Source organism: Cupressus sempervirens, chromosome 3 (assembly GCF_028749045.1).
Source record: "Cupressus sempervirens isolate cs-2001-9-10 chromosome 3, ASM2874904v1, whole genome shotgun sequence".
NCBI lineage: Eukaryota > Viridiplantae > Streptophyta > Pinopsida > Cupressales > Cupressaceae > Cupressus > Cupressus sempervirens.
The window spans coordinates 466,735,598-466,760,203 of NC_143120.1; positions in this window are offsets into that span (position 1 = coordinate 466,735,598).

Genomic DNA, 24,606 nt, shown 5'->3' on the forward strand with positions numbered 1-24,606 from the left:
GAGATAATCAATTATTTATATGAAAAATGTGTATAGATAAAGCTAGTCATTATGAATAATGACATCAATCATGAAATTTATAAGGGTATATGGACAATACATACATCCTAAGTTACAACTAGGAAATATTGTATTGATTCCATAGGAAAATAATAATATGTTGAAAATATCGATTAAAGTATATCTGTAGAAAATGGAATATATGTATATGGTTAATACATACTTAAATAAGATATTTATTATATTAAATTAATTGGGATCATTCTTAGATCAATTTCTAATAGAATGAAATATCAAATAAAATAATTATTGACGAAAATTTATTAATAAAATAATTAATCTTTGTAATATCTCACTTATTTTTTCTATACATTTTCCTTGATCTTTTCCTTCGAGAATGTTAGTGCAGGAAAATCAGGATTAATATCAGATTTAGAAAGAGCCTAACACTTTGTTAAAGGAAAGTTTATTTAGAAGATTTATGTTTAGAGGGATTTTGACACATTCATCAGAGGGAGCAGATAGAGGATATGGTTTTGTCAAACTGTAAGTGATATCGATCATATTGATTCAGAGGGAGTAAACCAATGTTGTGATGGAATCTTCAGTGATCGATAGATTGTAGTAGTCAAGAGGATTATAATTCATGCAACTATGTGAATGGGCCTACCCCTTGTTACATCGTATGAAAGTGGTGAGTTCATTTGAATCGTATATGATAAATGATACTTGACGTATGAGTTGTAGAGTCATTCAAGTGGCACAATCATACCCAAATCAAGAGATTGGCATATTGTGAACGAGTTTGTGTTGGCTTCTACTATTAAGCTTAATGAATTTTTGGAGCTTTAATGGATGAAAAAAGAAAGTTGGAACTTAGAAAGAAGTTGTCAAAGTTGATGTGATGTAAAAGTGTTCAATGATATAAGAGTGGGAATTTTACATTTTGGGGGGAATAATAGACAATGTTTCATTCCCACTTGAACCATCCTCAGAAAAAGAGATATTCCATGACCCTCATGGGAAGATAAGTACTTTTATCTTTTACATTGATCTATTCATTTATTTGTAATTCTATACATGCTATAAGGGTTATTTGCTTGATTTTTTTCCTTTATGTTTGAGGATATTCTTACGGGGAAACAAGGTTGGTACTTCACATATGCTACTAAATATTGTGCAGACTAAATCTACTGATAGTAGTTCCAAAGACCCTAATGATTAAGATGGATAAAGTGAGGCTCTTGAAGAAAAAATCTTTGATGATTAAGATTATGAGATTCTTCTACATTAAGAGGGAGTATAACACTTCTTCAAGGCAACGTTGGAGCTTAGAAGATTGATACTCAGAGGGAGTCTATGTGTGCGATTGCATGATGTGATGGGCCTACTCCTACATATATCATGAGGGAGTGATGAGTTTAACAGGCATCCTTAAGTAAAGAGAGTTTTTGAGGAAGTAACAAGAGAACCTTACTTTCCAAGATCGATGTTCAGAGGGAGGAATTTTTTGAGATGCAATCATTTGTGGATGATATCTTCTCTATGAGGAGAAATTCTTTTTAATGTGCTCTCCTCTATGGGAGAGAAATATAAGGTGAAAAATCTTTGTACCACCCTATGACTAGGTTCATGGTAGTTACTATTTCACATATGATATGTAATGAAAGGTGATAATATTTCATTGACATATATAAACATAAGGTAACCATTATAAGATGATGATCTTGTAAATGGTAGACCTATTATCATGGTTCTTTGGGCTGGATTTTGTCAGACACCATGATAATGAACAAACATAAGGTAATTTTTTGTAAGGTGATGATCTTGCAAATGATAGGCCTATTATCATGGACATCTCTAGATATTGCTTCGGGCAATTAGAGATCATAGATAACAAACTCATTTGTTACTATGGACATCTCTAGATATTGCTTCAAGAAATTAGAGATCATAGATAACAAACTCATTTGTTACCATGGACATCTCTAGATATTGTTTTGGATAATTAGAGATAATGAGTAATGAATTCTTATGTTATTACTATGGACATCTCTAGATATTGTTTTGGGAAATTAGAGATCATAGATAACATATTCATTATGATTACTCTAGATATTATTTTAGACAATTAGAGATCATGATGTATGTTATTATAGTGTTTATAACATTGTGATTGTAGTTATTTGACAAGTTAGTATTTTAGAATGTTAAAGTCAGATAATATGTTGCGTATAGATATCCTTGATTTTGATGTCTCATAAAATATTTTTTTACTTCTCCCTTGCTAAAAGGGAGTCTTGAAGTATAGCATCAGTCGAAGTGATATACTCATTACATTGAGTATTTGTATTCATGATTTATATGAACATTGTTTTACTATGTCTCATATTATTGATAAGAACATACATACATACATACATACATACATACATATACATACATACATACATACATACATACATACATACATGCATACATACATATATGTGTGTGTGTGTGTGTGTGTGTGTGTGTGTGTGTGTGTGTGTGTGTAACTTACATAAGCTTTGGGACATGACTTTGTTGTAGCCTTTGTTAGATTGATTTTATTAAAGCTACCTCATTCATGATAAATTGTCCCTAAGATAAGTATTATATATATATATATATATATATATATATATATATTATGCATTATATATCTTATATATATAATATATATATGATATATGTAATATAATGTGTATTATATATGATGCATTATGTATTATTATATAATAACACAATAATATTATATTATATTACATATATGGTTACTATATTAATATTATATATATGATATAGATGAGTTAGTCATATAGTTATTTATAAGCTAAATGGTGATTAACTATAGAGACATGTCTCCTCTCATATTTAGATAAAATCCAAATCTGCATTTGAAAATCATCAATTACAATGACAATGAAAATACATTTGCAGAAATGATCCTAGTTACTTCAACAAGGAAACAACCAAGAATGCAAAAGGTAGAGCCACAAATATCTGTACAAAAATCGAAGAAGACAATTGAAAGAACAACTAAAGAAATTGCAAAATGAATGAAGTAATATGGAAGTATTGAAACCACACCAGAATTTAAATATAATAATAGAGTAAAGAAAAGAAATAAGTTATAGACGAGGGAGTGATATATACAATGCATAAGTTATCATATTTCTCAATAAAATTGAAGGATAAAATTCCAATAGAATTCTATGACAAAATCCTAGTAATGTGGAACAATACATATTAACTAGAAAGAGAAAGAAAAGAAAGAAATTTACACATGGTACATCTAGAAATAGTTGTTAGTGAGATATACCAATTATTGGAGGAGCATGTAAATAATTTCTCTATCAACTACATGAAAGCTAAGATCCTTATTGGAATGATTGAAGATGTTGAGAAAGATAACTTGAGAATGTGGAACACAATTTTTCATGTTATGGACACTGAAATAGATGAATCACTACCTATAGCAACAATTTATGACTTAAATGAATATAATTGGGAAGAAGCACACATATTGACCTAACTAGTGATGAAATCCCATACTTGAGTCTTTACATATTTGGTTAGCAATTTTCTAGTTGCTAGCATTAAAAATCTTCATCTCAGCCTCCTTGGTTACTAATCCAAGGTTGGTTCTTTCATTAACATAATCTTGAGGCATAATCTCATCTCATCCCTTTTTAGTAGTTGAATTATATACATAAGCAATCCAATGTCCATTTTTCTCATTCACTTCAAACATGACTTTGACCTTTGGCTTCTTATTCTTAGGTGTCTTTCCTAGACATTTTCTAATCATATCTTCCATAGGGATAATTATAGGTATGATGTGGTGTTTCTTAATGATAGAAAGATCAAACCAATTTGGGGCATTGGGGTTACCTTTTTTTTGTGGGGTTTGAAAGTTTGTAGGATTGCTAATTACTAGCGAATCATGAATATTAGCACTATCCATTACCTTCATTTCTCCTTGTTGCATGGTTCTTGTTGAACTATCCATGATAGATTCAACTGAAGGTTTACCAACCTCTTGCACTACATCTTATATGTGATAATTGTGGGCCTCAGAATTAACCACACACTTCAACACAATCCTTATATGTTAAAAAAATCTTGAAATGAACATGGGATTGTTCATCCAAAATGATTCAAAAAATGAATATGTTACCTTCTAACTAATTGGATTTTGTTTTCCACTCTCAGAGTTGAGAGATCAACAACTAGACCACTAGTATGAATGATTTTAAGCTATATCAGATGCAAGATTAAACTATACAAAAAATATATTAATCTAAGAATTAAATAAGCAAATTAATCTAGATATATACATTTTAAACTATATGAAATTGCAAATGTGAAAGAAATAAGCTATGAATGTAAATGACTGAGTCAACAATTTGGCATTAGTTCGATACTATTCATGTGCATCCCTTTTTTGAAATGAGAGATTGAGGTCTTCTTAAATAGAATCCTAGAATTTGATCAATGGTCAAGATCAAATAGAATGAATGACCAAGATTGGAAATGAGATTCAGTTAGAATAGAAATTTCCCTAGATGCAAATGGAGTTAATTGATTCAATTCTAGGTGTAATAGAGAGTTAACTATTTCAATTCCTTTTCCAATTCTAGTTCACTTAGAGTTTCCAATTCTGAACTGAACAGAGAATTTGGAGAATGTATTTGATTTAATAGAATTAAATATGACCTCATAAATGAATAATCTTAATTAATTGAATAATTAAACCCAATAATTAGAATGAGGATATATTTAATTAAATCAAACATATTTAATTCCTTAATGTATATTAGCAAAAGGGGTAATTTTAATTTAATTAAAGTGCCATGACTCATAATTAAATGATTAATAGGTTTATCTTTGCTAATTCAATTAGACTTAGGAATTAAATAATGTATGTAATTAATGCAGATTAGGGTTTTTCTTCATTTGACACTTAGGTCAAGTAGAGATTATCAAAATTAGAATTTCTCGTACAATAGGACTTAAGATTGATTAATAGATTTAAATTGGTATAGCATGGTAATGTGCTAATTTTGGGGTATTACATTTGCCCCTCTTTCAATGAATGTACGAGAAACACATTTGACTCAAAGTAATCAAAAGTATGAAGCATAGATCAAAAAATGAGATTGGTTCTGAAATTGATGATACAAAGACCAATTGATAAGCTTTTTAAGGTTATCTCTAGAACAAAGCTTAACCTTAGGGAATCTAGATAGAACACCTAGATACTGATGTGAAAGAACAAAGATTATCAAACTTCATACAATTGTTCCCAAAATGAGACTCAATTTTTAGGAGTTAAGGTTAAATTGCCTTGATACTTGTCCATTAGAAGATGATAAGATTAATCACGATTTATAGAATTATCCCTAGAATGAGGTTTAATCCTCAAGAGTCAAGGTTAGACTATCCTAATACCTATCCATTAAATAGTGATTGAAAGCAATAATATAGAATTATCTCTAGAACAAGGCTTAACCCTCAACAAGAATTTGGAATTATCTCCAAAATGAAGCTTAATCCCCTCGAGTCTAGATAGAACACCTAAATACTGGTCCATGGAAGAGATAACAGGACCTATTACAAGTCATAGAATCATTCCTAGAACAAGGCTTGATCCCCAAGAGTCAGGGTTGGACTATCCCAATACTTGTCCATCAAACTTTGACAAGAACTATTATAAGATCGATTAGTTGATCAAAAGATAAGATAGATGACATATAATGCCAGATAGAGGGGAAAAAGATACCCCAAATGATGGGATATCCCATGTAATAAGGACATAAGATGCATATTGAGTTGAAGCCATTTTTAAAAGATTCAATGATGTAATCATCTTGCCCCCTCAGGAGTGAAATTAAAAGATGACACACCAGAATAGTGATGGAGAGTAGTAGATTGAGAGATACTGAAGGAATCATAGATTTAGAAGAATGTAGAACATATCAGAAGAGTTTGAAGAAATTTTGGAATTAATTTGAAGTGATTTCAAGGTCCAAAAGACCAAGTTTGACCAAAGTTGACTATATTTGACCAAAGTTGACTAGAGTTGAATTTTTCCAAAAAAATTGGAAAATTTGAAGAAAATGTGATTTCAAAATATTCCAAGATTCATAAAATATCAAAAAAATAGATTGCACAAGCGTTCGATTGCATTAGTCCCAAAATTTTAAAATGCAATTTTGAGCTGTTTAAGTGTGTCAGATTTTGAATTTGATCCCGAAAATGGGTTCAAAGCACCCAAATTATCCAAGAGGTTGATTAATTGATTGTTTCTATAGTTGTAAAGAAACATGATACTTTGAAGAAACTAACAAACTCTCATGCTGAAAGATGAAAGTAAAGTAGTCATCGGAATATACTCTTATGCAAGCGAGGTATGAAATGCAACCCTATGCTAGATGTATCCCTAGGTTTGGTTACTGACTCATAAAATTATCATCATCGAGTGTTTAGTCAAACTCACAAATATCATACAATTCAAATTGACATTGCAATCATGAGAATATGAATATGACATGTGTCTTAGTTTTGTCGAAATTAAATGTAAGCATTAAGGCACAAGAAGCCAAAATGACCAGAACATTTGTCCCTTTTAATGTGACAAGCTAACATAAGAATTAGAGCATAAATGCTAGGATTACCATAATTTCTTGTGTGAAAATACACCAGACATATAAGAGATCCTTCTTATGCTAAGTATTCATTAAAAATTATGTCCATAACAACCCTTGTGTTCGTAACTTGAGACATAACTATGTTAAGTATACTCGTAGTGACCCATATGTTCACTTAACAAGAGTATTAGTATTTACTATAGCATAGAGAATTCACTCAAACAAGAAAGGAAAAGAACCAACCTCATTGAAGAATCCCTATAAAATGAGTTGAGGTGCACATGACCATCCAATATGAGATAGAGGCTCGTATAGTGGACACCCCTTTTATATGGATGCTTTAGATCATTGGAACTAAATCATCAAACATCAAGAAAACAAAAAATCATGGCCCTAGTCCTCACTTCTCTAGTCAAAAGAGACATCCTTGAGTTGCTCAAAGGGAAATGATAAAACAAAAATAAAAACAAAGAAAGAAAAGATCATCATAGCTCAAATAGTGTCAGCATTTGTATTTAAGTTTCAATGTCATTGGATTGATGTCAAGTGCTAATTTTTAGAACATATGTGTAAGAAATCTCTTCAGTAGGAGGATGAAATAAGACATACGTAGTTAGGAAAACTGGTGACTGATGTCAAAGAGTAATCTTTGTTGAGAAAAACATTAGCAAGAAACCAAGTGATAGTAGGCAGATGTAGTTAGAACAACTCGTGACTAATGCGAAAGAGATCTTTCATGAGAGGAATCTCTTTGGTGAAGCAAGCGACAATAAACATATGCAATTAGAACAATTGGTGACTAACACCAAAATGATTTTCTTTGAGAAGAATCTCTATAGTGAAGCAAGTGATAATAGATAGACATAGTTAGAACAACTAGTGACTAACACAAAAGGGATTCCTATGACACTATGGGTGTTCTCCATGGATGCATGAACACAAGAAAAAAATTAAAGTAGAAAAGCAATTGTGCAAGAGATAGAAGATGCACTACATGATGTAACATTTGAAACAAGAGGTGTTTGTTTACTAGGTTTTCACCTTCTTGGAAGAGATTCTTTTTTTTTTTTTGCTACCATGATGCTTGTTTGCCAAGTTTTCATCAATGACACTTTTTTGTTTTTCAATATTTTTGTTCTTTTTGTTTTTTTTTTTTTGTATTTTGTATTTTTCACTTTTTATTTTTGGTATTACCAAGGTTCCTATTGCTAGGTTTTCATCAAGATAATGATTTTTTTCAGGACTTTTTGCAATTTTTAGACTTTTTGAGGACATTTTCAAAAAATTTAAACTTTTTAGGAGATTACTAGCTCTCAAGAAGGATCATATCATTTTTTTTCCAGTTTCTAGCAAGGTATAGGACAAGATGTAGTAGAAAGTTGGTGGATAAGTAGAGATGGATAGGCAAGGAGTATGAAGCGAGTGAAAGTAATCCTCAAGAACTGGCTCTTCAAGAGTACCCAAGCTAGGGAAAATGTAAGATAGCCATATGAAGTGGGTTTTGGATAATCAATAAAAGTTAATGAGTGAGATAGCATGATGTCATGAAAGCAAGTAATCCAAAAGAGTAGACATGTTGAGAGGCCTCTAAGAACCTTTTTCTCTTCTTTTTCTTTTGATCAAGACTAAGGGGTCAAGTGGATAGGCTAGTGATAGGAGAACACAATTATAATTAAGGATAATGGAGGCTATGACTGAGTGACTTGGGATAAGGAGGATGGTGATAGGAAGCTTGGTGGATAAGAAGATAACCCATGCTCACAAATAACTTAAAAGAATCAAGATCAAAGAAGAAAGATGGAATGGATGGATTATGTAAGAATTGTGCATGACACATGTTTTCTTCATTTCCATCATGTTTATTGTCCAAGGTTCCATGAGAAGTGGTTTTCACCATAGGATGAATTTATTTATTTTTAATTTTGCTACCAAGGCACCTATTTCTAGGTTTTCACCAAGGCACATTTTTTTTGTTTTGATTTTTAAATTTTTTGGAAAGAATTCCAACCTTTTGTCAATTTGAGTACTAGTACTGCTATTGGAAGGAGAAGTTATGATAAGCCAAGACCATATAAAGGTATGCTCAAAGATGTTGATAGGGTAATGCAAGGGAGATGGTAGAAAATATATACAGAGGTTAAGGTTTTAGGCTATGGATGAGATAAATGGGATGGAAGGATAAAAGGTGGAGTGGATATGGTATTGAAAGGGATGTGCAAGGGTAGAATAAAAAGTGGGAAAGATCAACATTGAAACACACCTTGAAGGGTAGTGGAATGATGGAGGAAAAAAAATAGCTTGAGGTTTAGATGTATGAGGTGGTAGAATAATTTTGGAGGAAGATGGAGTGGAAGGCTTTAGAATATTTTAAGGAAGATGTCTGGAAGAAGATGAAGTGAAATCCTTTGGAAGATGGAATGTCAACTTTGATTTTTTCAATATTCAAGTCTTTCAAGGGAGACTTGGGAATTCATATGGATTTAGAGTTTTCTTCACTTTTGGATGCTTTAGAGCATATTTCTTCAATGATGGATTTAGGAACCCATATTTTCTTCGATTTTGTTCTTTTGCTAGTGGACCTTTGTGGTCCCTTGAATATATAATTCTATTTTTGGATTCACATGTTGATTAGAGTAGACATTGTGATCATTTTTAAATGTATTCTCATGTTTATTTTTAAATTTATCATCCAAATTTCTTCCAAAAGGCTTGGGATTTGTAGATGAAGAAGGTTGATATGGAAGGTTTTGATGGAAAGCTTTATGTGAAGGACTCAAGGATTTGTGCCTTTGTTGATCTTGAGATAGGGTAGGAGAAGTAGATAATGAGTTAATAGTGAAATTAGGAGATGGAGGAACATAAGGTCCCAAAATAGATGGAAGGTTTGACGGCTTTAGCTTAGATGGATAAGGACTGAGAATAGATTTAGAAGATACAAATGGATAGTGGATAGGGATATAAAAATCCTTAGAGTGAGCAACATGACCTAGGCAATTAATAGACTTGTGACTAAATTTAATAGGAAGAACACCTTTGATAGGAAAACTTAAATCTTGACTATAATTTTGAAGTGGATGTGGAGAAATAGAACAAGAGGGGATACTTTGATCTTGACAAGGATTTTTGGATAGCATAGGAAAGGTATTTTTCTCATGATCTTTAGTAATCTTGTTAGGGATGGTGGAAGGAATATCACAATTTTTCCTAGTAGAGAGGCATGATATGAGAGATGGAGGAATATGTCGCTCTTGAGATGGAGGGATGACATGTTGAGGGATATGAGAAGGTTCTTGATCTTGATCTTTAGATTCTTTAAAATCCTCTTGATATGGATCCACTTCTAAGGACAAGATAGAATGTGGAGTTTGCATGGTAGGATCTTGAAGGGATAGTGAAGGGCTAATTGGAGTGGGAATAATAGGAGTAGCAATAAAAGAAGGTTTTGGATCTTTAGTTTGAGTATTATGGGAGATTTTTGCAGCTAAGTCAAGCTTAGCTTGGGTTTCTTTTAGAGGCAGCCATTGAGGGTACACATAGTCAATAGAAAAATCACTAGGTGCTTTGTTAGGTGATGGTATGTTGGAAGAAGTAGAAGTTTCATTTGAACAATTACTAGACATGGTTTCACGAGGTTGATCAAGCTTGAGAGTAGCATCTTTGATAGATAAGTTCTTAAGTTTTTGAATTATGCCAACATCGAATACATCTTGGATTTTATTTTTCAACTCCATGTCATGTGAAGTTTCATGTAGATTATGTCTATGATAGGCACAATAATTACTCATAAAGAAGACTCTAGCCAAAGTGACTTTAGGTAAAATAATGAGTTTCTTTTGAAGAAGTTCTTTCAAAGTTGATTCATAAGATCTTTCCAAAGGAGTGGAATCACGCTTTGGTTTAGGTTAACAAGTTTTTTCTTCAAAGATATTTCTAGATTTCTTGGGTGTTTGTGGATTTTTTTGAAATGGATTGGACTCAACATTATAGGAAGGTAAATAATCTCACAAGAAAAATTTGTTAGATGATGTGTCATCTTCCTCCTTCATTCTTTGAAGTCAAGTGCTCATTGATTGGATTTGTTTCTTCACGTTTGCAATAAGTATCTCTTCTTCCTCACTAGGAATATTGGATTTAGTGCAAATGTTGTTAGACATTGTGATATCCTAGGTTGATGTGAACAACTAGACAAAAACATTGGATAGATTTAGACTAAGAACACACTTAAAATGTCATCTCAAAGTAGGTGTAAGTTATAGCAAGAGTGATGTTTTCCAAGATATGAATAGTCGAAAGAGTGGCTAGAACAACTAAGAGATTGAGTATCATGACAATAATAGATAATAACACAATAGAACAAGTAGAATAGTGCAGCAAAGAGACTAGTTCAAATGAGGGTCAAATGTGTTCAACCAAGATAGTTTAGTTTTAGATAGTTGCAAATAGAGTTGTGTATGGAGTTTTCTTAACATAGACTAGTGAAGATTCAAGCAGATAGTAGAGTTATCATTTTCAAGCAGTTTCTCATCAAATGTTTAATTGACCTTTCACTAATTTTGACTTGTTTGATGTTTATGTCGATTTTAGATTTGAATATTCAAGCACACTAAACACATCAACATTCCTATCAAGGTTTTCAACTAGGATATATAAAGATCAACTATAGGGTGTCCTCGATATACATAAGGTACGTGAGGTCCAAATCTATAGATCAAAGAAAATAATGCCACATAGTCAGGAGGAGAAGGTAACCCAAATCTCCACCTTCACTTTCGAAAGGTATAAAGTTATTTGGGGCTTAGCCAAGAGTGACATGATTATACTTCAAAGAGAGGTGTCTTTCGATTCACCTCCTGATACTTATATTTTGCCAAAACGCAGGAGTTGAGGTCATCCCAAGGGATGATAAAATCCTCAAGTAGGCCTCCTAAAAATAAAACAAGTCCACTTATTTCTTATGCACTCAAGATCACCCAAAGGTGCAAGAGAAGTGAATACATAAGTGGCTTTGGAGTTTAAAAGACACTTATTCTTTCCCAATGAATTTTTAGATTTTTTAATCTACTCTTGAAGACACACATGTTTAACATGCAAAGTTCTTTCCAAGTACAACATCGTTAACATAATAAATTGAGAGTTCATCAACAAAAGTAAATCAAGCATTGTCAACATAAGAAATCGATAGGGAAATGAGCCAATTCCTTTATGCATTCAAGATTGAATGAGTGTTCTTTTTAAGCACCAAACTTGAGTGTTAAATATTCATTCCAATGAAAGAAGGTAAATTTCCTTTAAGCATTCAAGATTGTGTTTTAGCATGCATTCCAATGAAAAAATTACATTTTAGTTCATGGAATTCAAGATTTGTTAGTTTATTAAGACACCCAAGATTGAATTTGATTGTTTCAAGTTTGAAGGCATTCAAGAGTGTGTTTGGATTTTAAATTTAATTACAGCATTCATTCAAAGACAAATGATCAATCATTCAACTTCATTCCTTCCTAATTTAAAGTCCTCCCATGTATGCTTCCTTGCCGCTTTCCACAAACCTGCAATAAATGTTTTTGATTAAGACTCAAAGATTTGGGTCACGAGTTAATTTTTTTATGAAACTATATTAAAAAAATTATTAAAAATAGAATTTGGAACATAAAAATCTGATTTTTTTTCACTGTGAGCTCTTGATAGTGTCCCAAACCTACAACAAAATTTTCAAATTAAAATTATGTGGTTTGTGTCATAAATTAATTTTTTATTATGAAAAATCATAAAAGAAATTTATCATGAAAAATAGACGTTTGATTAGACAAATCTGAAAATTTTATTGGAATCTCCTGAAAGTGTCCCAATTCTTCAATAAAATTTCTAGATCAAAATTTTGTGCTTTGGGTGATAAATGAATTTTTAATAAAAAATCATTAAAAAATATTAAAAATAAAATTTCGATCGGAAAAATCTAATTTTTTTATTGTAATCTCCAGCCATTATCAAAAACTTGGAAAAACAATTTTGGAGCAAAATACAATGATTTGTGGCATAAAAAAATTTATATATAAAAAATCATTAAACTTTTTATATAAAATAGGAATTTTATTGGAAAAATCCAATTTTTTTTCTGTGATCTCTAGCTATTGTCCATAACCTTCAATAAAAAATTTAGATCAAAATTCATTGATTTGGTTTACTTTTTCTAATTTTTATGAAAAAGCATTAAAATATTAATAAAATAGAATTTTGATAAAAATCTAATTTGTTTTTTTTTTTAAAGTTAGATACATAAACATCAATCAACCATTAATTTTCATGAAGATAAAAAAAATCCAAAAAAACCCTCCACGAAGATTAATAGGAAGGAAAACATGAGAAGAAAGTAGAAGGAGAAGAAGAAGTTGTTTGTAGTAGTCTTGAAGTGTCTTCCAAAGATTTTTACTGATTGTTGAGTCTATTCTTGAAGCATCTTCAAACTTGCAACAATTCAAACCTACACAAACAAGATATAAACAAAAATTAAATGCAAAACAAGAAGAATGAGGCTTTCAATCCCCACAGTGGGCACCACAAATGTATGTGCTAATTGTGGGCCTCAGAACTAACTACAGACTTCAACATGATCCTTATATGTTAGAAACATCCTAAAATGAACATGAGATTATTCATCCAAAATGATCCAACAAATTGATATGTTGCCTTCTAACTAATTGGATTTTGTTGTCCACTCTCAGAGTTGAGAGATCAACAACTAGACCATTAGTACAAAGGAATTTAAGCTATATGAGATGCAAGATTAAAATATATGAAAAGCATATTAATCTAAGAATTAAATAAGAAAAATTAATCTAGATATATGCATTTTAAACTATATGAAATTTTAAGTGTGAAAGTAATAAGCTATGAATGCAAATGAGCCACCAATTTGGCTCTAGTTCGATACTATTCATGTGCATCCCTTTTCTAAAATAAGAGATTGAGGGCTTCTTAAATAGAATCCCAAAATTTGATCAATGATCAAAGATCAAATAGAAAGAATGGTAGAGATTGGAAATGAGATTCAGTTAGAATAGAAATTTCCTTGTGCAAATGAAGTTAATTGATTCAATTTTGAGTGTAATGGACATTTAGCTATTTCAATTCCTTTTCCAATTCTAGTTCACTCAGTGTTTCCAATTCTAAATTGAAGAGAGAATTTGGAGAGTATATTTGATTTAATAGTATTGAATATGACCTCATAAATGAATAATCTTAATTAATTGAATAATTAATCCCAATAATTAGAATGAGGATATTTTTAATTAAATCAAATATATTTAATTCTTTAATGTATATTAGGAAAAGGGGCAAATTTAATATAATTAAAGTGCCATGACTTATAATTAAATTAAATTGATTAATAGGTTTACCTTTGCTAATTTGATTAGACTTAAGAATTAAATAGATTATGTAATTAATGTAGATTAGGGATTTTCTGCATTTGACAGTTATGTCAAGTAGAGATTGTCAAAATCAAAATTGCCTAGTACAATAGGACTTAAGATTGATTAACAGATTGAAATTGGTTTAGCATGGCAATATGCCAATTTTGGGGTATTACATATCCAAGTTTAGTATAACCCATTCTCTTGTCTTCTTCTTCTGTATGACCAATTCTTATGCCTTGTTACTTTGACTCTTGAGTGATCCTTGTTGATGATTGAACCTTAGCTTGAATGTGTTTCTATACAAGAAGTTCAACTTTAATTTCAAGTTCTGAGTTATCTATAGAAGGAAATTGCACAATTTTATCAGTATGCATAGGGGGTAATGTTGAACTAGAATTTGTTGAGTCTACTTGGGTATTTTTTCCCACTTGTTTCATTCTTAGCATCCTCTTTTCCCTTAGCCATTCCTCTTTCTTATCTATAATACTAAGAGTCCTTATATGGAGGTCATCTTCCTCTTTCTTTCTCTTGTCAATTTTGGATATGGGAAAAGCTTCAATTTGTGCTATAAATTTTTGGTCAACTACCTCCTCTCCTTCAATCTCTTCAATTCTAGAGACATCCATTCATAGATTAAGGTCAAGGATTTTCTTCAAGGTGAATCTTGACCACTATTTCTCTCTCACTTCATAGTCATGTCCACAATCAACATAATAGTCCTCCATTTGGGTTTCGCATGTGAATGTAGAACCTAATTGAAATTGGGTTTGAGCAAAACATGTGGTGTCAAACTTGGTCCTAGCTTGATAAGGCTTAAATTTCATGGCTTTTATCTTAGGTTCTATCTTGAAGGCATCCTAGAAACTTTTATAATAGTAGTGACCTAGTTTGATGGGAAAAGTATACCCAACACCTATCTTGGCCTTGTAGTTTTTATCTACATCAGCAAGTTGTCTGCATATTTCAATTAACACACACCTATCCAAGCAATATCTAGGTAATTTCAAAGGTCTTCCCTAAAACCCCTAATTCTCAGATAGGTGAACTTAGGAAATTGAATTAAAAAGATACCATAAATTTTGAGCAACTAAATGGCTTCTTCTAACAATATCTTACTTTATTTTCCTTAAAATTCAAAAATGAGCCTTGCTAGGAACATATCCTGCACCCTTGTGAAATCCTTAAGGTTTTCCTTCTTTTGCAACAAAGGATAATAATCATAAATGACCATATTTCGAACCCAAATCTGGTGTGGCAACCCATACTAGTATTTGCAACAAGATAAGATGTAGAACAAATAGGAGGACTTGTAGAAACCAGTAGTCCTAAATACTTGTGAGAGTTCTTCATGAATCCTTTTTGCGATAAGTTTTACCTAATCAATATATTTTCCTTTATCTAGGATGATCCATATGAAAAAGTACTTTCAATTATCCCATGAGAATGTGTGTTGGTTTCTTTTCACCCTAATCAACAAAATAATGACATCTCTTATTTCAAAGATCATGTGTTTTCTGGTTAGGGGACATGGCAGGTAAGAACTTCCTTTGTTAGGTTTTAATAGCCAATTCTTAGCAATGGTACTATTGAAATCCTTGGCATTGGTAGTGAATTGGGAGTAGGAGAGGCTTATAGTCTAGCCTTCATAGACCTATTTTAGCAAAATCCTAACAGCACCCATGATAGTAATAAAATTGACATAAACCAAGATTTTACCATCGTGGGTCCTAATACATATCTGTGGCATCATACTTATCTTGGCACTCAAGAACTAGCTTTGGACACAATATGGCTTCAAGGAAACTACCAACTTGTGCTAAACCACTCTTAGACACTCTTCTACAATGGACCCAGGTAAAGCCTTCTCAAATCTTGTAATCACTTTCTCAATGTTTTCATCAACCAATGTTGTATCCTCTAGTTTTAGAAGGAAGCTTATTAAAGGCACATGTTTCTTCTCTTGAAGAAATTTAGGGTGGGAAGAAGCCATGAGAGTATTTTAGGGTTCAAACTTGTAATTCACAAAAAAATGTATAGAGAGGAAGAACCTGAAAAGTTTCTAATTGTAGAAAAGAGAAAACAAAAACATGAAATTCAGGTAAGGATTTCAGACTCACTCATGCTTCAGCTCTTGAGAAAACTCTAAGAAGAAATTTTACTTTGCTATCTTTCCTTTTTCACCCTAGGAGAAATTATAGACAATTTAGTGCATGCAGGTGATCATGGCTAATTAAAAGGGAAAGACTTTTTTAAAATCTGACCCGAGTGACATGCTTTGCCAAATGCTAGGGAAAGTATTGATTTAATGACATGCCATAATATTCAATGAATAGTTTATCCCTCGCATATAGAAAATCTACACTTCCACTACCTTTTCTAATCATCATTTAATGCATGTCCTTACATCTTTTATGTGAGGTATTCTAGGCTTACACATTGCTACATTTCTATAGGTAATCGATTTAAGCCTAATAAATTTGGACTTTGAATAGTGATATAATCAATTCAAAAGTTTCAGTTCAACTACTAGAATATTTTGGGATGGGGTTCTTATGATACCTAAACTCATTACAACTTGATTTTACTCAATAATATTGAGTTCTAAAATTGAACCATCAGGATATGAGGTACAAATCTCAATTTCAATGAGGAGCACCTAAGTCTTCTATTCAACACAAGAATTCATCTTGTGCAACTTTACACTTAGTATACAAGAACACCATTTCAAACTCCAAACCTTGAACCAGTTAGTTCATTTATTCAAGGTTCATACTTAATATTATTGTAGAAAGACAAAATAGCTTGGGAAAACTTGTCATGAAGTAGGAGGCAACTTTTAATCCTTGAACATGAACAAGAGAAAAAGATTGAAGTTTAGAGTTTGAGATTTTTCTAGGAGTTTTGACACTTGCAAAAATTCAAATAAGCCAAGAAAAAAAAATGGTTAGAAAAGTACAAGATGATATGGACATTTAAAATCAATAGAAAGAAAGGAGACATGTTTTCGCATACAAGGAAACATGTAGCCTCAACATTTTCTAACCAAGATACCAAGGTGTTAATATGTTTCATCAGTTTCATATACCCAAAGTACTTGAAGAGGTGATCAATTTAACATATGAGAAATTGATGATAATAACTTTAGAAACATAATAAATTCATACAAAAAAAATATCTTCCTTATTATTGCTTTGAAAATGTACAAGTTCAAGAGCCCTTTAGATACAAATATTGAACATTGAAGTTCAAAGTTTCTCCACAAATTCCCTACTGAGATTCCCTTTCATAAAGCCCCCCCTTACATTACAAAGTGCCTCATATTTAATAGGTTTCCCAAAATGGCCACCTTCAACCCAAGGTTAATAACTAACTCACTTTCACGCATTTTGGAGAGGTTAATTAACCTCAAGATTTTGTGCAGAAAGAGTTGGTTAATTAAGCTTCATAAAATTAACCCACATTAATCAAAGTCCCTAGATATAAAATATAAGTTGACACATATAAATTTTGAGAAGGACATTTTTTGGGTTTCACTAATATTAATTCCTATCAAATTTTCTACTTTATTTATGGTTCTTGTACCCATCCTACAATCTACCTTGATTTTCCACATAAAGAAATATTCATTCACCAATAAATTGACATCATGTCCCCATTCTCTCCACTTGCATCTAGGTTTTCTAAGTGCACCATGTTCTTGTATGATTATAATCATCCTTTTAAAAATGAAAAAGGATTGTATGATGGTATAGTAAAATCTCAATCACATATCTTTGATAGCATTGATCAATTGGTAAGTAGGAGATATTTTCCATAGCTAGTCAGATTGTGATATTGATATTAAGATTCAATTGTGTAATTTTTTTGAGTCAAACTCATTAACTTGTATTTATGATTAGTGGTTCACATGAGCCTATCTCTCATGAAAATTAATGGAGCACTTATCACTCATTGGATATAGGTGATTCTCACAAAGGTGAAGCACTAAGACTTCCCAGGAGGTCACCCATCCCAATACCACTCCATCTCAAGCACACTTAACTACATAGTTTCCTCCAAGGTTAAAGTCACTCTACATGAATCACCTAGTATTTTTCCTTATGAAAAATTCATTAGAAATCCCCTTAATCTCATCAATTTCCAATTAGGAGATATTTTCCACAATTAGTCAAATTGTGATATTGGTATCAAGATTCAATTGTGTAGTTTTTATTTATTCAAAGTCATTGATTTGTGTCTCATGAGTAGTGATTCACATGAACCCATCTATACTAGTAATGAATGGAAAACTTAACACTAATTTCATCTAGGTGATGCTCATAGGGGTGAAGCACTAAGACTTCCTAGGATGTCACTCATTCTAGTACTACTCTAGCTCAAACACACTTAAGTACAAAGTTTCCTACATAGTTAAACCTACTTGTTCTTGAAAATGCATTTAGCTCCAATAATATTCTTTCCTTTTGATATTATAATAAGATCACATGTATGATTCTTATCAATCCAATTTAGCTCCATATCAATTTCCTTAATCTAAATCTGGTCATTACAAGGTTCTATCCATGGTTTACTTTAGTGGTGAATATTTTCCAATTGGTGAATTTCACACATTAGCCTACCTTGATTTGGATTTATTTTTTCCACATATGTGGTAGGGTGTGTCACCCCAACTTTACCAAAAAATGGGTCTCACCCCTGATCCCATCGTTGCAAGATTCATGCCATTGGCTCTCATTTTCACATGATATAGTCAATAAAAATTATTTTTTGCACACAAAAAATTAAACACATTCACCTATGGTTTTTGAAGGGAACTTTTTGGATGACCTAAATTTTCCCATAGTTTTAAATTTTTTTTTGGGAGAGGGATGCTATTTGCCCCATAAATACGAGGGAACATGTACCACACTAATTCAATTTTTCCAACTCTATTATGCATGGCTATACATTGAACATACCATAATCAACTTGGAAATTATATTAGTTATATTTTTATTACACAAGCTTTGCCAAATATTTTGTGTACACCATTATATTCTTGCATAATTCTTGAAAAAGGATTGGTCTAAATACATTCATAGATCAGTAGGCTATCTCCATTTCAATTGATAGCTAAGTCTCAATTTCTAAAATATTTAAGAGAATTGGAGAGTGACGACTAAAATTTAGGCAAAGATGAGTAATTCAAACCCCTATTTGTCTAAACTCTACAATTTTAATTTGTTCTTCTTTAGTAGGTACAAGTTAGACCATTAGTGGTAAGTATTTACTTAGGAATAATGACTATTGAGTCATCCAATAACCAAGGAGACCTAAGACATCTATATTTTATAGTGTAGGTTGTAAAACCAGTGAATACTATTTAGATTAATATACGCAATAGTCAACTTTCACTTTTCCAACAAGTTGATTTATTTGGCAACCTATATTTCTTTGGAGAATCAGAGATGTCAAACATAAACATGAGTAAGAGTTTGTAACACCCCGCCAAGGGATCCAAAAGAATTAACCTAAAGTTTCACTAAGTTTGGTAGCATTTTTAAATTTTTTTTTTTGAAATATGAAAGTTAAACCATTCACCACATACATATAGTAGCGGAAGCATTAACAATATTCCACTGAAAGTATACATAAACATACATAATAGGTTACATTCCTTAAGGACCCCTTACCATTGAAACATATTCAAATTAACCAGTATTGATTCCATCTAATACCACATCCATATGAAATAATAATGAACAGTCCAACGTTCTTAAAACAATATACTTTTGTTCCAAATGTCCCTTAATAAATTAGTTATCAGAAAGCTCAATCATCCACTATACATGTCACAGGGTATGAAAGACATAAAAGAATATACATGTGTGAAAATAAAGTACATAATCCTATTCTAAATCCATGATGTAAGTAAAGTAAAGTAAATGAAACCACATGTCATACATGATACATCATCATAGAAGATATAAACATCCATCGTAACAGATAACCAAAAATCACAACACATAATTATTTAAGTGCACGGTTCCTCCCAACCGTAAATAGCATCAGTAGACCATCATGGTCCCTAGCCATCCCTCCGTGTGTAACATCCCAAGTCACCAAAGAGATCATCAGTATTATCACAGTAGGAATGTCACTCCTAAAACATACTACATCATATGCAGAAAGAAATCTAACATGCTACAACATATACATAAGAAATCTAATCATGCAAATTAAAAAATAAGATAAGTAAATAACAACATCTATCATATGCTAATCATCAATATAAGCATACATGTCCATCATCATAATCCAAGAACTAAATGAAGATAGATGCCATCAAAGAATGCTTTAGCCATAGTGTCTCTGACGGATCTCAAATGGTAAGAGTGAAAAAGCACTACCACCTGATCGCGTGGAACCTAAATGGCCCACTCCCACCGCGCTGTGGAGATAATCTCAAGTCCCAAATAGGATATCCAATAATATAACACAAAAACTCTCTAAGTCCAGGAATCCTAAAAGTATACTAACTCAAAGGTTCCAACATAAACCGACATCTAATCCCAGAGGCACACAAGACACGTAGGAACCTACTATGTAAGCGGGAAAGTGTCATCACACAGATCACGCTAGAGTTACCCTGGTAGTCTCTCTATAGACCCCAGCCCCCTAGTGATCCCTATGCGGCCACTAGTATCCTCTCATACTAGCAAGGCATACTACGGAATGCAAGGTCACAACCAAGCATTCTCTCTACTCCCATCCTATTCTTTACTAGCACTCGAGGCATGGTTGAGAACAAAAAATTATCTTATTAGGTTCATTTAAGTCAGTATTAAGTGTAATGTTTTCACTTATTAAAAAACTTACAATGAGTTACCCTGGTAGCCACTTAGGACCCCGGCCCCCATTGCAAGCCACTTCCCGATGCTACATGTAGATATCCTACCCTAAGCTCATGAAATCACAAAATCACAGAATTACCTCAGTCCTATACAAGTGATTAGAAGGCATCATAAAGATCATAATAACATATCAGTTCTCTATGAGCAACTAAAAAACATCAATGACAAGTCACAGTGTTCATCGGTTCTCATTGAGCAACCAAAAAATATCTCATAATAACACTGTTCAAAAATTTCCAAAATGGTCAAGTCATACATGTCTCAACATGAAACCATCAAGATCAAATAAACACTTTAGTCCCATCAAGGCAACTGAAATGTAATCCAAACACAACTAATTGATAACTCATAAATGGTTACATTAATCACAGCTTACGCACAAAGATTGGAAACAATATCAATTAGTAAACCACACACACCATAGAGCATGCCATCTCATAACTATGGTTGGGTTTAAAGATCGAGATCAAAAGACATCATCATGACATCACAAATCATAATTCCTTGAGCCTCTGGTAGATGTCCTATAACTGGTCAACAATCTAGTCAACCCAAAAACCCAAAACAAATAGCATAGAGAAAACACAAAATGCAAGCACTGGTTCTTGGTTTATTAAAATCACATAGTTGAATTAAGTGTGGGGTTTCAGTTTTCATTTCAGATTAAGATATTGAGTGAAGGAACATTGTTCATCTTCCTTATAACTTACCCATGTATTAGTTCAATAGGTTAAAGATTATTCCCACCTTAACTCATTTAAATCAATTTCTAAAGTGCCCAAAGAATAAATACGTATTTAAACATCAACCCCCATCGTGTTTCAATAGGACACATTACAAATTTATTATGAGCAATTATGAATTTCTCCTTATTATTATCCATCCATCATTCTAGAACAGATTAAATTCGATTAAACAATTAAATCAAATTTATATTGATAATCTAACAATTAAATTACTATAAGATATTTAATTATTAAAAGTAGAAAACTATTAATAAAATTTTATTTATAATAAATATAATAGTTAATAATTAAAAAACATATAATAATTAATATTTAAAAATTATTAATATTTAATAATGTTAATTCTTAATAACAATATAATAATAATAATATAATCGAAATATTAATAACCGATACACATATCACATTAACATAATTTAAAAAAAAAAAAAAATTAACAAAAAAAAAAAACACAACTTACCTTTGTCACAGTACGTAGCACTTGCGAATTTATAATTTGCAAGCTGCGGTTGCAGAGCCATCCCATTCGGGAGGCCTGCTGCGGCACTAACTACCGTGCAATCTTTAATGGGTGCCGGCGGGTTCACTGTTGTGGATAGTGACCACTGGTGGGGGTGGAATTTTTTTTTATAATTTGTAAAATGTTTTCAAAATAAATGTTTACAATATATCTGATTTAATATTGACAGTTTAATATATGATAATATTTACAGAGCTAAATATATATGTATGTATATATATATATATATATATATATATATATATATGTATACATGTATATATATATATATATATATATGTATACATGTATACATGTATATATATATGTATACATGTATATATATATATGTATACATGTATACATGTATACATGTATATATACATATGTATACATGTATACATGTATATACATATGTATACATGTATACATGTATACATATGTATATATACATGTATACATGTATACATGTATACATATATATATATACATGTATACATATATATATACATGTATACATGTATACATATATATATATATACATATATGTATACATGTATATATACATATGTATACATGTATACATATATATATGTATATATGTATATATACATATGTATACATGTATACATACATATCTATATATATATATATACATATGTATACATGTACATGTATATATATATATGTATACATGTATATATATATATACATGTATACATATATATGTATACATGTATATATATATATATACATGTATATATATATATATATATATATATATATATTTCAGGTGTAATTCTGAAGGATGTGCACAAATTATTCAAATGAAGGAATACAGTGTATTTTCCTTAATCTATCTATCTTTTAAAACCTAGCCCATTAAATTACTTAGATCTAAATATGGTGCAGTTTCCTCATAAAATATTGAACACATGAAATTCCCTGAAAGTATTCAGAAGACACAATGAAGACAAAAAATGGAAGAAGTGGAAATAACACATGCAAAATCACAAGTGTCTACCTGGAAACTGATGCTAAATCACTTCTCCTCAGAAACTATAGAGAAAGCTCCTTCCTTCTCCAGCGTTCGTGGATCCACCCAAACACACTCTCTGAGCTACTAGGAGTGCCTGAATATAAGGAACTCTTAGGAAGCACCTAGAATGTCTCTAGAAACAACCAGAAGATAAGATAAAGCATTGACAACTAAGCACGAGCTTTTTGCAACCTTCTGGATGAGTCACAAGGTTGTAGACACCATGTGCTTAATTTGTGCGCTAACTCCTACGTTGTAGACATATGTGCATTCAAGGGGTGCACTTACTCCGAGATAGACTTATGACTTTTATTTTAATTCTTTTATTATTATTATTATTTTTATTATTATTATTAATTTTAATTTCTTTTATTTAATTCTTTTACTCAATTAATTTCCCATTTAACAAGATATCAAAATATCATGATATTATATTAATTTTTTCCAAAATAATTAAATCATTAATTAAATCTTTTAATTTAAGACTTAATTAATAGAAAATTCACCAAAGACCTCCAAAATAAAATATCAAAACCCATCATAGAACAATCCATACAAAATGAGTCTAAGGGGTTAAAATCACGAATTACGTAATCCGATTCATTTAGAAGGTAAAACATCTTTGATACTTGTCCTAACTTTCTAGGAAAAATGGTTTAAGGGTTTAGGATTTGGACTTGAGAATTTATCTCCCCTCTCTTACCATTAAGATAGTGCGATAGGGTACACTCATCCTGACAATTCAGGAAAGTCGATACCCAGTACCTACAACTTGCATAAAATCCATGCATGTACATACTATATATATATATATATATATATATATGCTAAGCTAAACAAGTAATGGTAGGAAGTGGTGCATCGTGTAGATCCTGACTAGTAGGTGACTACGACTCCCTTCCTTAACCACATCAGAAATTCCATACATAAGGAGAACAAACACACACACACCATACACATGCAGTATGGGGTAAGTATCCGTAAGTCAACACATATAACAATCCATTTAGCTAAACATCATCAATAACTGAGAATAATGTCATAATCACCATGCATATATGAAATACAGAGTCTAAGTAATCTCATCATATATCAATTGAATCTATAACACAATATCTGATAATCTCAAAACAATGCTACTAACCATCAACATAAAATTGGCCTAATAGAGTTCGGCAATTATAGCAACAATGTATCTAGAAAAAAAATGTAAACTAGGGCACGTACTACATCCAGCCCCCCCTAGGATTAGGCTTACTCCTAAAAGCCTACAAATAAGTAGGGATATAACTTCCGTAATCTAGCTGCATCCTCCCATGTAGCTGAAGAGTCATCAGTAGTGT